We start from the raw sequence: 14,023 nt of genomic DNA on the forward strand, positions 1-14,023 counted from the left end.
CAGGAAATTTCATTTTAAGTAAAACGCTCTTGGATTTAAAAAAGGAGAAGAAAGGAGAAAAGGGGGAGGAGAAAAAAAGAAAAGCATTTTCTTGATCACGAGCCGGAGCTCTTGGCTCGGGGCGCTGGCCGGGTGCCCACCTGTCCCTTTCCGGACAATCGGTTACTTTCGACACCCGTCGATGGCAGCGAAGCCCCAGAGAAAGGTGGCCGGGCTCGCTGACTGTCCCCTGAGGCCTCGCGGCGCGCGGGACACGGCCACCCGCCTTTCTCCGTCCTCCTGGTTGCCGGCTGGCTCTCTTCCTCTGCAACTTTCTCCTGCCTCTAGTCCGCTTCCTTGACGTCGCGAGCTCGGATTCGTGAACTCAGGAATGGCCTCAGGGTCTTTCTGAAAGAGGACGACGTTTTATTTAAAAATGCAAACTGATCGCCTGCACGTGCTTTGGGTTTGTCAGCCGAGTGCAGTCTCACTGAGGACGAAAACTCACCTGAAGCTCCTCGTCCTTCCTTACGACGCTCTTGAGGCTCTGTCATTCATTGTTTTTTTTCTTAAACTGGGACGTGGTGGTAACATGCTCCATTCACAGCCTGGCTTCTGCCCATAACGTACAATCGTCCCTAAGAGGGTTGCCTTTGGCACGTGGGTTTAACCACGTACACAGGATGAGTCCCATGCGGGGACAGAGGACAATCGGGCCATGTCACAACGTGACAGCTTGGATAATATGACCAATTCCTCAAAAATACAAACTACCACAGCTCACTTAATATAAAATAGGTTTTTGAATATCCAAATAACTATTGAAGTAATTGAATTTCTTATTTGAAAACTTTTGTAAAATATATCTGCAAGCCCAGATAATTTCACTGGAGAAGACTACCAAAATGTAAAGAATTAACACCAGTACTACCCAACTTTTTCCAGGAAATATGAGAGAAAACACTTTTGAATTCATTTTATGATGTCAATATCACCCTGATACCAAAAGCAGAAACAGTACAAAAAAGGCAACTACAGGCAAATATCCCTCATGAATATAGGCATAAAAATCCTTAACAAAATATTAACAACAGAGAATTCAGCAATTATATGATTTATTATTACATTCTATTACATTCTATTATTATAAATCGAGTTCAACTGAGGTTTGATGAACAAGTGGGTTTTATTCCAGGAATGTAAGACTGGTTCGATGTTTGAACAGTTCCTTGAAAGACTTCCTCCATCCTTCCCCGGGGACATGTCTCCGACTGGTAGCTCCTGCCCGTCTGTTGGGTCTGAGCTCAAACACCACACCCTTGCCCCCCTACGTGAGCAAGCCTCTTCTGACAGCCACGTGTGGCCACTCAGCTCTTTAAAATGTGGCCAGTGCCACTGAGGAGCCCAGCATTTAGTTTTAGTTAATTTACATTATTTTAAATGTAAAGAGCCGTGTGTGGCTACTGGCCTTGTGTTCTGGTATTCTGAATCTCGGCTTTGGACCAGCAAATATAATGTCCATTTCCTCTAATGGCTAGCACAGGGCGAGGCCAAAGTTGTTGCTCAAATATTTCAAATGGATGAAAATAGAACCTCGCTTTTTGTTTGCATTTTTTAAGTCATAATGAAGTTGAGCATCTTTTCGTGTATCCACTGGCCATCGTGTATGTGTCTTCTTTTCCCTGGACTATCCACTTTTCTGTTTAGCTGTTGATTTTTTAAGCACTTTTACAAATTAGGAAATTGATATGTAAATATTTGACTCTCAAATATGTTGCAAATGTTTTCGGAAGATTGTAGCTGATATTTGTATTGTGGCCTTTGCCATATGGAAGTTTTAAATTTACATATAATCAGTTTCATCAGTCTATTCCTTCACAGTTTCTGGGCATAAACGCTTCGTAAATACTTTATATTCATCCTTATCCCGGCGACTTTCATAAGAATAAAAACCCAACCATAGGTTAGTACTTGGAGTTGCATCGTGTTGCTTTTTTCTCAAAAGAGCGATAAATTTCCACAAAGCAAATAGACAATAACGAAGACCAGACGAGGTGGCCAAGATGGATGCACACTGAGAGGTATTAAAAAACGAGGTTTCATATTTGCTGCATTAAACTTTCATCTGGGGAGTCTATTGGTTTGACTTCTTAAGTGGGAATTATGTCTTAAGAAACCTCACTCCCCAGGGCAGGTGCTCAGAGCGGTGGCCAAAAGTGGGGTGCTGCTGGGCAGACAGGAGGCTCACGTGGGAACCCCACTATCATCAGGGTGGAAATGAAAACCGTCACCCGCCTGTCGCACTGGGCGAGTGAGTCACTCAACCTCACAGCCCTGTTTCTTTCTTCAAGCAAGGGAGGCTCTGGGAGTCCCCGTCCCCAAGGCCCGTAGCCCTGTGGGCAGCACAGGCAGAAGGCCTGGCTGGTGGCGGGGGAAGCCAGGCCCCAGGCCAGCACCGAGGTCCCCCTCCCCCTCCCCCACCCCGCACACCTGCAGGGGGACGGAGGTCAGCGGAGGGCCCCTCCTCACACCTCACCACCCGACTCCAAAACATTGCGCTTCCCGCTGTAGTGTGACACGTTTCCTGCTACTGTGACTCCTCACAGGCGCTCCCGGTGGTGGGGTGGGGGTGGGGGTGGGGGTGGGGGTGGCCCCAGGTGTGAGCCGTGCCCTGCCGACTGGGACGGATGCCTGTCAATTCTACTGACTATTTCTACTTGTGTTAGCTTGCAGGGAAAAAAAAGAAAAAACATCCCCTCCTCTGAAACTATGAAAAGAAATAAGGAAATATTCGATATGTGCGTTTATGGGTTTGGACGAAACCTAAAGCATCAGCTTCCACGTTTTCCAGAAACGAAACAGGACAGGAAGACCGGCCGACCGAGCGACGGCCACCTCGCAGGCTCCCTCTTCACGCGGCTGCGCACGTGCGTGCAGCGACGACTCGAGATTCCGTCCCGTGGGAACGAAAAAAATAGAGCCTGTTAGCGGCACAGCGACCGAGGGGAAGTTCCTGGGGCCAGGTAACGAGACGGGGCCGTAGCGCTTCAATCGCTTCCCCGACCACACGCGCGCACGTGGCTGTCACCCCGGGGGCCCCAACCGCGCACTTTCTTAACGGCCGTGCTGCTCACCAGCTCATTCCGTTGCGCTGTGACTTGTTGTGTCCGGCGTGAGTTAACACTGCACTGAAAAACGTGGAGGGCGTTTTTGCTCCGCATCGGCTCTGCCGCCTGCGGGGGACAGCGGGGGTCACTGGGAAGCTGACCCGCTGCGCGCAGCCCCGGAGCAGGCGTCAGACGCAGATCGGACGGAGCCGAGCTCCGGCAGGGTGAGAGAATGAGCGCCTCTCAAAACATGGGTGAGAAACATCTCCCCCATCGAAAACAAGGCAGAAACACCCTCCGCTGCGAGGAGGGGTGAGAGGCCCACACCGGGACGGGAAGGTAAGTCCCTGGGTTCCTGCCACCGCGCGGCTTAGTCACCGCCCCCTAAGACGGAGCCGGTGCTGAGAAACGCGATGGGCGCGCGTCCTGACAGTCCGCAGCCAGCCTCACACGCCGGTTTTGGGTTTGTTTTTGTATTGATCATCTTTTCCGCGTTAACGATCTGGCCGTGTTGCCTATCGGAAACTCACCCACGAAGTGTCCATTCATTTAAGTACTGTCGGTGGAAGCCTGCCTTAGAAAAGTCCCGGAAATCTGAGGAACGCTCTGGAAGATATCCTTAGGGGTCCCCCGGACCAGCGCAGCTGCTCAGCCCGCCGCAGGTCTCCCTACGTAAGGCCAGGTCCAGCGTGGTGACATCAAGCTCTCAGTCAGTCCCCGTCACAGACAGCGCCAAAACCACGGCCCAGAACCGGGCGATCCCTGTTCCACTGGAGTATGAAAACAGAAATATTTATAAGTTCCTGGGAGGGTCTTATTTCTTGAATGGAAAGCGAAGACTTGACATTTTTTAAGACGGCAGATCAAGTCCGGGCAAGCCGTATTAAATGATGACGTGGGAACAGGGGCCGCGAAAAATCTAAGGGTAGGAAAAGAAAACATCTTCTGTTTAAGCAAATTGCTGTAGATTTCAAAGCACTTAGAATTACTGCTTTCCTTTCATATCCTTTGCTCCTTCTTGGATTCTGGGTCCTGTTCAAATGTTAGTTTTACTGGAGTGTTTTATTGAGGCCGAATGAGCATCCAGACGGGAGTTAATGGTTGCCTTTGTTCTGCAAGCTCGGGCTTAGGTGCCGAACACATTTTCACACTCAAGAACATTTCACACCAGGGAAAAACACATCAATTTACCAAGAGGTAAGAACCTCAAAGTTTGAAGCCCTAACCCACGCCGGCTGCTGGACCTCCCTGCCCTCCACCTGCCTGGGTCTTCCTGGCACACGGTGCAATCCCGCCGCGCAGACGGCAGGGGCCCGGGGTCCCTCCCGCACAGCTCTCATCCCTCAGCGGTGCCGCCGCCTTTATGTGCAGCCCCCGGCGGGAACAGGAAGGTAAATCTTGTTCCTTGCGGATTGTCGCATCGTCTGGCGTACAGGGGCCTGCCCCTGGAGGTCTCCGGGCGCCGGAGTGCCAACACTCCACATGGCTGAATGCGGGGTTCGAGTCGTCTTGGCAGGCACGGGCTTTCCGCAGACAAATTAGCATTGTTTCATCTCGTTTTGATACCATAATGTCTTTTCCATACACCTGTTCTGACATTTTCGTGAAATTGTTGCATCCCAATCAACGGAGGAGGGAATTAGATGGTTGCACCAAACATTCCGAAAAGCATGGCTTATTTTTCATATCTAAATATCTCATGCCCATCTGCCTCTTTGGAGAGAGAAATCTGAGATCCAACGCCCTGCACATTTAAAAGTATAAAATATGCATATGCGACTTACAGTCTCTCTACTTACAACACGTACCACGCAGAACTCATACGTGGGGACATGGATAACTTTTGAAGTACATCAAATCTAGGACTTTCATAGAAAATGAATGTCCCCATGTTCTGGCATGTTGAAATAAATTAAAAAAAAAAAACCCACTTCTGGACTCACATTCCTGAAATTTCAAACGAGGGTAATGACTATCGTGGTGATCGTTGTTCCTGGCGACACCCCCTGGTTCCGAAATGCTCCCGCCTACCTCCTGCTCTTTATGGCACCATAAACTCCAGTGCAACTATTTTACTATTGGTTCAAATGTACAGGCAGAAAACTGATGCCGAGCCGACACAGGTGGTATTTAAGGCACCAATTCGAACTAGTGGAGGGGGCGGGGTTCCCGCTTCCGCCCTTCGACTTCCGAGCCATCGATCGCATCGTAGAGCACCCGGGGAGAGAACACCGTTCTCGGCGACGACTACGTCTCACCGTCACTGAAATGAACTTCTAGATCCTTGAGTTTTTGCTTTATTTTTGAATCAGCGTCATTTTTTGATCCAAAAACCAGCTCGCCTGCACCATACTTGGGTGGTCCCCGGGGGGCTGATGGGATGTTGAGAGGGGCCCAGGCGGGGGGCTTTCTGTCAGGTCGTGTCGCTGAGGAACTGAATGGAGCGAAAGGCTGCTCACGCGAAGCCTCGAACCGCAGCCTCCCCAGGGTGTCTGTCGGTCAGGGGACGTCCGTGGCTTGCCCGGGAGGGAACCCGTGCAGAACGGAAACGCTGCTCGTCCCTGTAAAGCGGCTTCCCATTTACCAGGGCAAAACGCACCTCTAACAGGTCGGAAGGGACCCTCCGACCGAGAGGCCTCATCTCCGGCCACTTCTCCCCACCCCCTCGATCACATCTACTCACCCTTCCAGACCTCAGCCCCACACCTTTGTTTCTATTAGCTCTCCCGGGTAAAACTAATCATTAGCAACCGTTTATGCCTCCATTTTCACCAAACACGTTAGGCGATTACTAAACTTAACCCGGTTCACTGGCTTCTGTGTTCCTGTGGATTTCCCCTCCCCTCCGCTCCCCAAACTGAGCCTGTAAAACCCTCCGGGGCGCGGACAGTGCGCTAGGGTTCTCAACTCTCCAAGTCATGCAGGGAAAGCTTAATTCTAAATGAACACATTTCAAAGCAGCGTTCCAAAACAAAACATCACCCCTCTTCCAAATGAGCTCCCTAGCTGTACGCCATGTAGGTAGAAAAATTATTAAATCAATATATATCCAAATCAATTCAACAAATATTGATTTCTAAATCTAGTTTGGTGGTGAGATGTGATACACAGACCCGCCATTCATCAGCCACCTTTTCCTAGTTAACAACCGTGGTTACGCCATTCAGAAAACGTTCTGAGATGCTCACCTGTTCTGAAAACAAAGTCCCACGGAAATTCGCATGGGTGCACGGGCCGTTTAAGCATAAGAAATTCCGTGAAGAATCCAGCAGCGGGTCTGAGGGGCTGGGGCGCAGGCGCGCGCCACGCGGGCGGGGGCGGCGAGGGCGGCCGCCACCGCCAGGACCTCGGGCACTGCGACGGCCGTCGGGCCCATCGCCCGCTCCGGGCCCCCGCGTTTACACCCCAAGCCACGACTCCGGGTTCCCGGTGCCGATGCGTGGCATCTACGCGTGCCGCGGGGACGCCCCGCGCGCATGGGGGACGGCGGCAGTGGCTGGAGCCCACGTCCCAGCGGGCCAGGCCGTGCACCCCCTCCCTCCGGCACCCAGAGACAATGGCGGTGTCCTCGTGGCCGCGTGTACCCCAACTCCCCTCGGCCTTTGGCTGGGAGCGCTGAGCCCTGGCGAGGCTCCGTGAGTGGCGAATACCGGTCTGGTGTCAACCTGTGTGTGCCGAGCATCTCAGACACCGAGCGACGCCGACCCCTTGGCATCCCGCCCAGACCACAGCTTCCGCCCGGAGGGCCGATGCGGAGACCGGACATGCGCGTGGCCGCTTCGGAGCTGACAGCCGCGTGGCCCTCGGGGCGTCCTGGAGAGGAAGTGGGGGGGCTGCTCGCAGTCGTGGGTCCCCCATGCCCAGGACGAACGGCACGAGGGCCCCGTGCCAGGACGGCTCCTTGGAGCACCGGCCCCAGCCCGTGGATCCCGGTCCCTGCGGACCAGCCGAGGGTCTAGCGGGGCGCGGGTGGGCGCGGGGTCCACCTCGCAGCCTAATGGGGACAGGCTGGCAGGGTGGTATCTCGAAACTGTGGGGGGCCACGTGGTGCAAATCCGCTGCTCGCAGAAGATAAGGCCTCGGGTTGTGTAAGCTAAACGCGCACTGCTGGAATTTGATTGAAAACTTTGTGATGTGAAGACCGAAAATCACTAGGACGAGGCAGGCAGTGTTCAATCTCTTGTTAGATGACAATTCAAGATAGACTGATAGAGATGCCTGCTTTCCGATAAACCAGTCAGCAGGGCAGACGCGGTCCCGGCAGGAAGCAGGCTGGGGAGGGGGCGCCGCGGCCCCTGGCGTCAGCCCGCTCTCCGCTCCTCGCTGAGCCATGTAAGACCTGTGCGTTGCTGCGCTGTGTTATCTCCGGACCCGAAAACGTCCAGCTCTCTCCTGGGAGGCCGTCCTAACGATGCCCACGTGCAGACCTCCGCCACGTCGTTAGTGTGACACGGACCGCACCTTCTTAGCCCGTCCCCAAAACGCAAGCCGAGGCTGGTCTGGGAAAGAAGCCTGGCCGCCTCAAGAACAGCCAAATGCTCGGGCAGAGAATTCTCCAGAGAGCGCGTGCTTAAACTCCTTGCTTTGTTGTTGTTGTTGTCGTTGTCGTCGTCGTCGTAGCTTTAATGCGCAGGCAGGAGCGCACACACAAGCACTCACAAAAGAACCAGAGAAATCACGGGTTTTGGCCAAAGGAACAGAATTACACACATCTGCAGCGAATAAGACGAGGTAAGGGTGAGCCCGCAGCTCTCCCGCCGGGCGTGAGCACGTGCGCGTGAGTGCACGCGCTCACCGGACCGCCAGCCCGAATCCCTGCACAGAGGCGCCGGCTGCTGGCGGGACCGTCGGTCACCGCCACGCTCACTCGGAGGGCACTTGGGACGATCTCTTGAAACACGATCATCTTAACAGATTTTACTTATTAAATAATTTCCTGGGCTTTTCTTCTGGAAAAATTTCCAACCGTAACAGAAAGAAAGCCACGAGAGAAGAATGTTTATACTGGAAACTATTCATTGAGTTTTCCTCTTTTGTAGGCATTTTGTTTTCCCCTCAACGTCAGTGCTTGCTGGGAGGAAATTATGTATATTTTGCTCGTTTCTTCCAGAGCTTCTTGCTGTATACCTCCCCCTGCTGGAACGAAGCAGGAAGTTTCGGGAAGGAGAGCTGTGTACTCAGGAATATCTGCTTTCAGATAAATTCTATGAATACATGAAATAGAGGCTTACTCATAAACATCATGCGAAAATGAAACATTGTGCCTCAACCTGCTGCAATCTTGCGTGATCGAGGTATTTAAAATATGGTGGGAGTTGAAAATAACTTCGTTTTGTGGAAAACAGAGTTTATGTTGATGCAAGTAACCCAGAATATTTATCAAAATATAGTGAATCAAAGGTGAATGTAAATCGTGGCCTTAAATTTCTGAATGTTAACAAACATTTTCATTTCCCGAGCTGCAGTATATCATTTTTGATCAGCGATTGGCAAGGAAGCTGGTCCGTGTGGATCGCCTGTTTCACACAAAACGTTCTCATAGGCATCCGTGCACTAGGGCACGTATATAAATTCTAAGAATTCATATAATTTACCTGATAGATCAGGAGCCATTACGGTCTGCTGTGTAAATTCATATTTTGGCACTCTTTAAAAAGTGGATTATTATTGACTCAATAGACCATAACAGTTTCAAAGAAGCCATTACTGTCTGTTGTGTAAATCCTTCATGTGTGTGTTTTATTGACCCTTTGAAGCCATCAGGGTCTGTCTTCTCCGTCTAGCTGCCATGCGTGTGCACCAAATGCGTGTGCTAAAGATGCCTCAGAAACTGAACCTGTGGTCAGATCGCCCCGGTTTTTATCCCAGAAGCCACAGTATAGAACCGGATATTTCTACTGTGGTCTCCAGCCCCCCGTATGTATAATGAGGTTGAAAATTTGAAATGTGGGTAAGGAATTGGTCACTTGATTTCAAAATTCAAAATTCAAAAGAAAGAGAAAAAGCACAGAGAAAACCAAAGACAATTTTTTCTTTGCATGAAAAGACACCTCGATATCTGCACGAATTTACCAGCTCTGTGAGGCTGGCGAAGACGCAGTGAGATTTCTCTGCTTTGCACTTTTTGGAATCCAAATGAGACCTTTATCTATTGTCTATATGTTTATTTTGTGTCTCTCCACCTACTGTTCTCCTCTCACATAAAAAAAAAAAAAAGAAAAGAAAAAGAAAAAAAAAGATACCTGAATACGTTGCCAGGAAAAACTCTTCCTTATTTGCATCGTCGGTACAAATAAAATGAGGCATCTTGCGGCCGCGCAGGTCAGGGCATTCCACGGGCTCCTGGGCTGACGGCAGGTCTGGGCTAAGGCGCCATGGCACACGCGCACAGACCGGCGTGTCTGAAGTGATGATTAAGCCGTTTGTGATGCCACTTCCCGAGATTGCCGAACCTGCTCACACAAGCGTGGACGCCCCGTCTTCAGAGGGAGGCTGTGTTCTAGAAAGCACGCTCCGAGCAGACTGCACAGGCGGGCTGCCCACGAGAGCCCGAGGCTTGGGGTCATTAGCTACATCCTCACTCTCTGCCTTGGAGCAAATGGCTGGTGTGCTTTTGAAGCTCGGGAGAAATGCTTGTGGAATGACAGTTTTGAAACACATCTGATAGTCAGCAAAACGTATCTGAGAAAGAAACCAGAGCCTTTCAAGTCGTAGAAGGAAAAAGAGCAGGAAGGGCGAAACCAAGTACTGTAAAACTTCACTCTCTACCCTAAGAAACAGTAAACATAGCCATGTTCACACTGTTATTCCGACTTCTAATTGTCATAATGGGTGGCTTAAAATCCTGAAGGTCAAGGGTAATAAGAGATAGAGCAGGAGCAGCCTCAGGGACATGGCTTCTCAGTTCTGCACCAGCTCAGATAAGCGGACAGGAATGAGGAGCTGCGAGTTCGCGAAGCACCCCGCTGCGACTCCCCGGGGGAAACCCCGCGGGTTTTCGTGCTGCGAACCCCTGCTGACCTCTGCGTGGCACCTCGCCCGCACACTAGAGGCAGGAGCAAGGCGCCTCGGCCCACACTGGGGAGCAAAGCCTGAGAGAGTCTCCCCAGAGCCAAGGCCTTGTGACTCCCAACCGTCACCCACCTTCCCCAGGGACGAGTTCCTCTGAACTGGTCCCCAAGCGCTGACTTTGAACCATGGAGGCCTCCAGTGGCTCCAGCCAGAAGAGAAGCCTGTCCCACAGCAGTGACACAAGTGGGTACCACTCAGAGACGCTGAAGGTATGCGCCCGCGTCTCAGAGGGAATCCCAACCCCCGCCCGGCCCCGGCGGGCCTGTGGCAGCCCCAGCCCCGGCAGGACAGGGTCAAGGCCCGGCTACCCAGCAGGAACTCTGGGAACACCGGCCCCTTGCACTGCCTTAACCCTCGGAGAGGTCCACCGCCCAGGGCCGGGCCGGCCAGCCTCACTGCGCCTCGGGTTTGTTTATTCCACACACACCCCCAAGTGGCTCAGTTCGCCTCAAAACCCCTTCGCCTCTTGCCCTGATCTGAACAGGAAGTTCTATTTCCCAATGTTTTCCGGCAGGGCTACTTTTGCAATATGGAGTGCCACGTCTCTGCCTTTTTAAAACAATATGTGTGCATACACACACACACACACACACACACACACACACACACACACACACACATCGCCCTCGTCCCCCGTTATGCCTGTCTGGGAGGACACCCCCTAGCAAACGGGCCTGAGGGTGCCCGAGGCTCCCGGCAATGTCTGCCCTCAGACCCCCGAGTCCGAGGAGGAGACCGGGGGCCAGAGGCCTCTGAGCAGGATGGAGGCCTTCACGGAGATGCGCTTCTGCCGGGTGCCGTGAGGACACCCCTGCTCAGCAGACAGGACATCGGCCTGCTTCTGAAATTCTGGGCCTTGAGCAGTGGCGGCTGGTGCAGGGGCGGGGGAGGGGGTAGGGGGGAGGCGGGCGCAGAGCCAGCCCAGCCCAGGGCGCGGGAGCCCCGCCCGCGTGGCCGGGTCCTAGGGGCCTGCAGGAGCGGTCACCGCACCGCACAGACAGCGCCAGGCCACAGGCGAGGGCCACAGGCCAGAGTGGGAACGCGGGGTCCCGGCGCCGCAAGCGGCACCGTGGGGGATGGGGGCCCTGGCCTCCATTATCTGCACACCTCCAGGACTCTTGGGGTTCGTTCCACTAGATACAAAAAATAAAGGGTCGAGTGGTGAGCACCCCTATTTTAAGTTCACCTACTGCCTCCCCGGGGTAAAAAGGAGCGGAGACCTCTAAGCACAGCTCGCTGTGAGCGCGACAAGGGTCTCCAGCCAATCCGAGAGGGCCTAGCCTGAGGGACCCCGAGAAGGAGAGCCGGCCGGCCCCGGGCGCCAGGGGCTCGCGGCGCGGCGTGGCGCCCACCCGCGCAGGGACGCAGCCCGCGGGGGGCGCGCGCGGGCCGTGACTTTGTTTCTCCCGCACCCGCGCCATCACTTACGGCCCTTACGAAATGACGCAGGCATTATAAACTGAAGAAATGTCCCGTAAGATGTTGTAAATAAACGTCCCGAAGAACAAACGGGTCCAGGTGTGTGGGGGGCGGGGGTCGCTTCCACTGGTTCTGAGTCCCTTTATTTTCACAAGGTGTTAACAATACATCCCAACTGTAAGCGCGGGAGCGGGGATCAAACACGCAGGGGCAGGAAAGGGGGAGCATGGGGACGATGGGGCCCCCCACCGCCAGCAGCATCAGGGCAGGAGTCGGCCGGACCCCAGGGGCAAATTCCAGCGTCTCCTCCCCGGTTTTATCTCAGACGGTCAGAACAGTTTAATCATCTACCTTGCCGCTTCCTTAAATGAAGATTTTAACCCCCCTCCCGGATCCTCGCCCTGACACAGGAGCCAACAGTCAAAGGGCGCGATTCACAGTGTCTCTGCCGCTGTTCTGCGTGACTTCTGCCGCTTTCAAACCAAATCTCTAACCTACTTTAAACACGCCACCAAGGCCGCCACCCCCTCTTCGGGAGCGGGAACCTTTTTCTCTTTCTGTCTTTTCCCTTCAGCAGATGAACTTTCAATGCAGGAGTGCGACCCCCCCCCCTTGCCCGGCCCCCTGCGAGGAGCAATTGTCTGCAGAGAACAGGAGGATCCCGGCCTTTGTGGAGCGAAGAGAGGAGACAGGCACCATTGTGGCTTCGCCCCGAAACGCTTCTCTTGCCTTTCTTTCCTTTTATTTTTTTCCCCTGGATCTAACAGCTGTTTCCCATCAGAACCGGTGTTTGAAAGACATTGCAAAAATGAGTGTATCAGTATCACAATTAGTTTCACAGGCGGCTAATAACTTACTCGCCATCCCTCCCTGCCCGATCTCATCAGGACGGCCGGATTTATGCCCGTTCGTCCCCGTGGCCGCGTCTGGAGGCCATTCCAAGGGGAGGGGCCCTGCTGGCCTCGCTCCCTCTGGGGGTGCTGGTGGAGGGAACAGCCTTCCAAGAAGGGCCATCCCTTCCAGTGAGGGTGACGGGGAGAACCCCGGCCCTGTGACTCGGGCGATGTCCTGGCCCTCCCCCCACCCCCGCACCCTGCTCCTGTCCTCACACCTCAAGGTCAAAGAAACTTCTAAGGTTCATATTAGTTCAGACATGAAAGCGCCGAGCTTTGGTGGGGGGCCGCTGTCAACGGTGCCAAATTATGCGTGTCCAGTTCTGGCGGCGTGATCTACCGCTGTTCGTTAGGGCTGAGCTGGGACCAGCGACTCATTTTTCTTGGGGCCGCACGTTGGTCTGCAGGGAGTCCCAGGGCTGAGAGGCAGGTTCGTCCTCTGCTCACTCAGCAACTTTGCTCTTTCGATTTTTTTTTTTAATGAAAAATTTTCATGCAAAATGGCGACCCGGGGCCTTCAACACAGAAGCGAGTGGGTCAGCTGTCGCACAGACCCGTAAAACGGGTACCTTGGAAATAGTTAAGTCTGCAGCTGTGACGCCTAGCCCGACATCTGGGCCCAGAGGACATACAGGGCAAGGGTCTCACCTTGCAATTTTAGAACCCACTGTGCACTCTACCTGGCACCTGGAGAAGGCCACGTGGGGGCCGTAATGTCGGGGCTTCTCTCTCTCTGGCAAATCTCCAGAAGCCTCTGCAAAGGGGCAGGGAAGTCGCTTGCACCAGGCCAAAAGCTATGGGCTCTGTTTCTAAATGCGCAGACCAGGCTGCGGGCGCTCACGAGCCGGCGCTGGGCCCTGGGAGTGGCGGCCAGGCGGCCGCACCGTGCGGAGGCCTGCAACCTGCTCCGGGTCCTCCGGCTCCTCCGGGTCCTCCGGCTCCTGCTGCCTGTGTTGGCGACGCGGGTGGCAGAGAAGTGGAAACGTCGGGGCAGAGCGTCAGGCAGGAAGCCCGGGGGAGGCGGGGATGGCACCCTGGGGGAGTCAGCTCTGCGACACACACTGGGGGCCCCTTCTTGGGGCAGGAGACCAGACCCAGGACGGGGAGTGACCGCACGGGACTGCCAGCCCGGCCACCAGGACAGGCAGGACTTCCTTCAGGCTCTGGGGACCTGGAAACCGGGGGTCCTCGGGGACATCACGTCCACAGCCGCTGACAGAGGGCCCACTGCCCACAGTGGGCTCGGACACAGGGCCTCAGGCCCCATGGGTCCCCAACGCCTGTTTCTCCGACCCGAGGAAGCAACCTGCTGTTTTACAGGTGAAGCGGCAAAGAACCCCTGAGAGTCAGGGGTGACAGTGGGCACCCTGCCCGTTCAGAGCGCAGGCCCCGTGGGCACAGGCCAGCTCGTGGTCCCGGTCACCATTGCCCCGCCCAGAGGGCAGAGCGCACGTGACCCCCAGCAGCCGAAATCTGTTGGCAATTACCGAAAAGGGGGAAATGACCTAAAAGGCACATCCTCGCGCTGCTCAACATGCCCTTGGTTTCACATCT

The sequence above is a fragment of the Rousettus aegyptiacus genome, unplaced genomic scaffold (genome assembly GCF_014176215.1).
Source record: "Rousettus aegyptiacus isolate mRouAeg1 unplaced genomic scaffold, mRouAeg1.p scaffold_m13_p_12, whole genome shotgun sequence".
Classification (NCBI taxonomy): domain Eukaryota; kingdom Metazoa; phylum Chordata; class Mammalia; order Chiroptera; family Pteropodidae; genus Rousettus; species Rousettus aegyptiacus.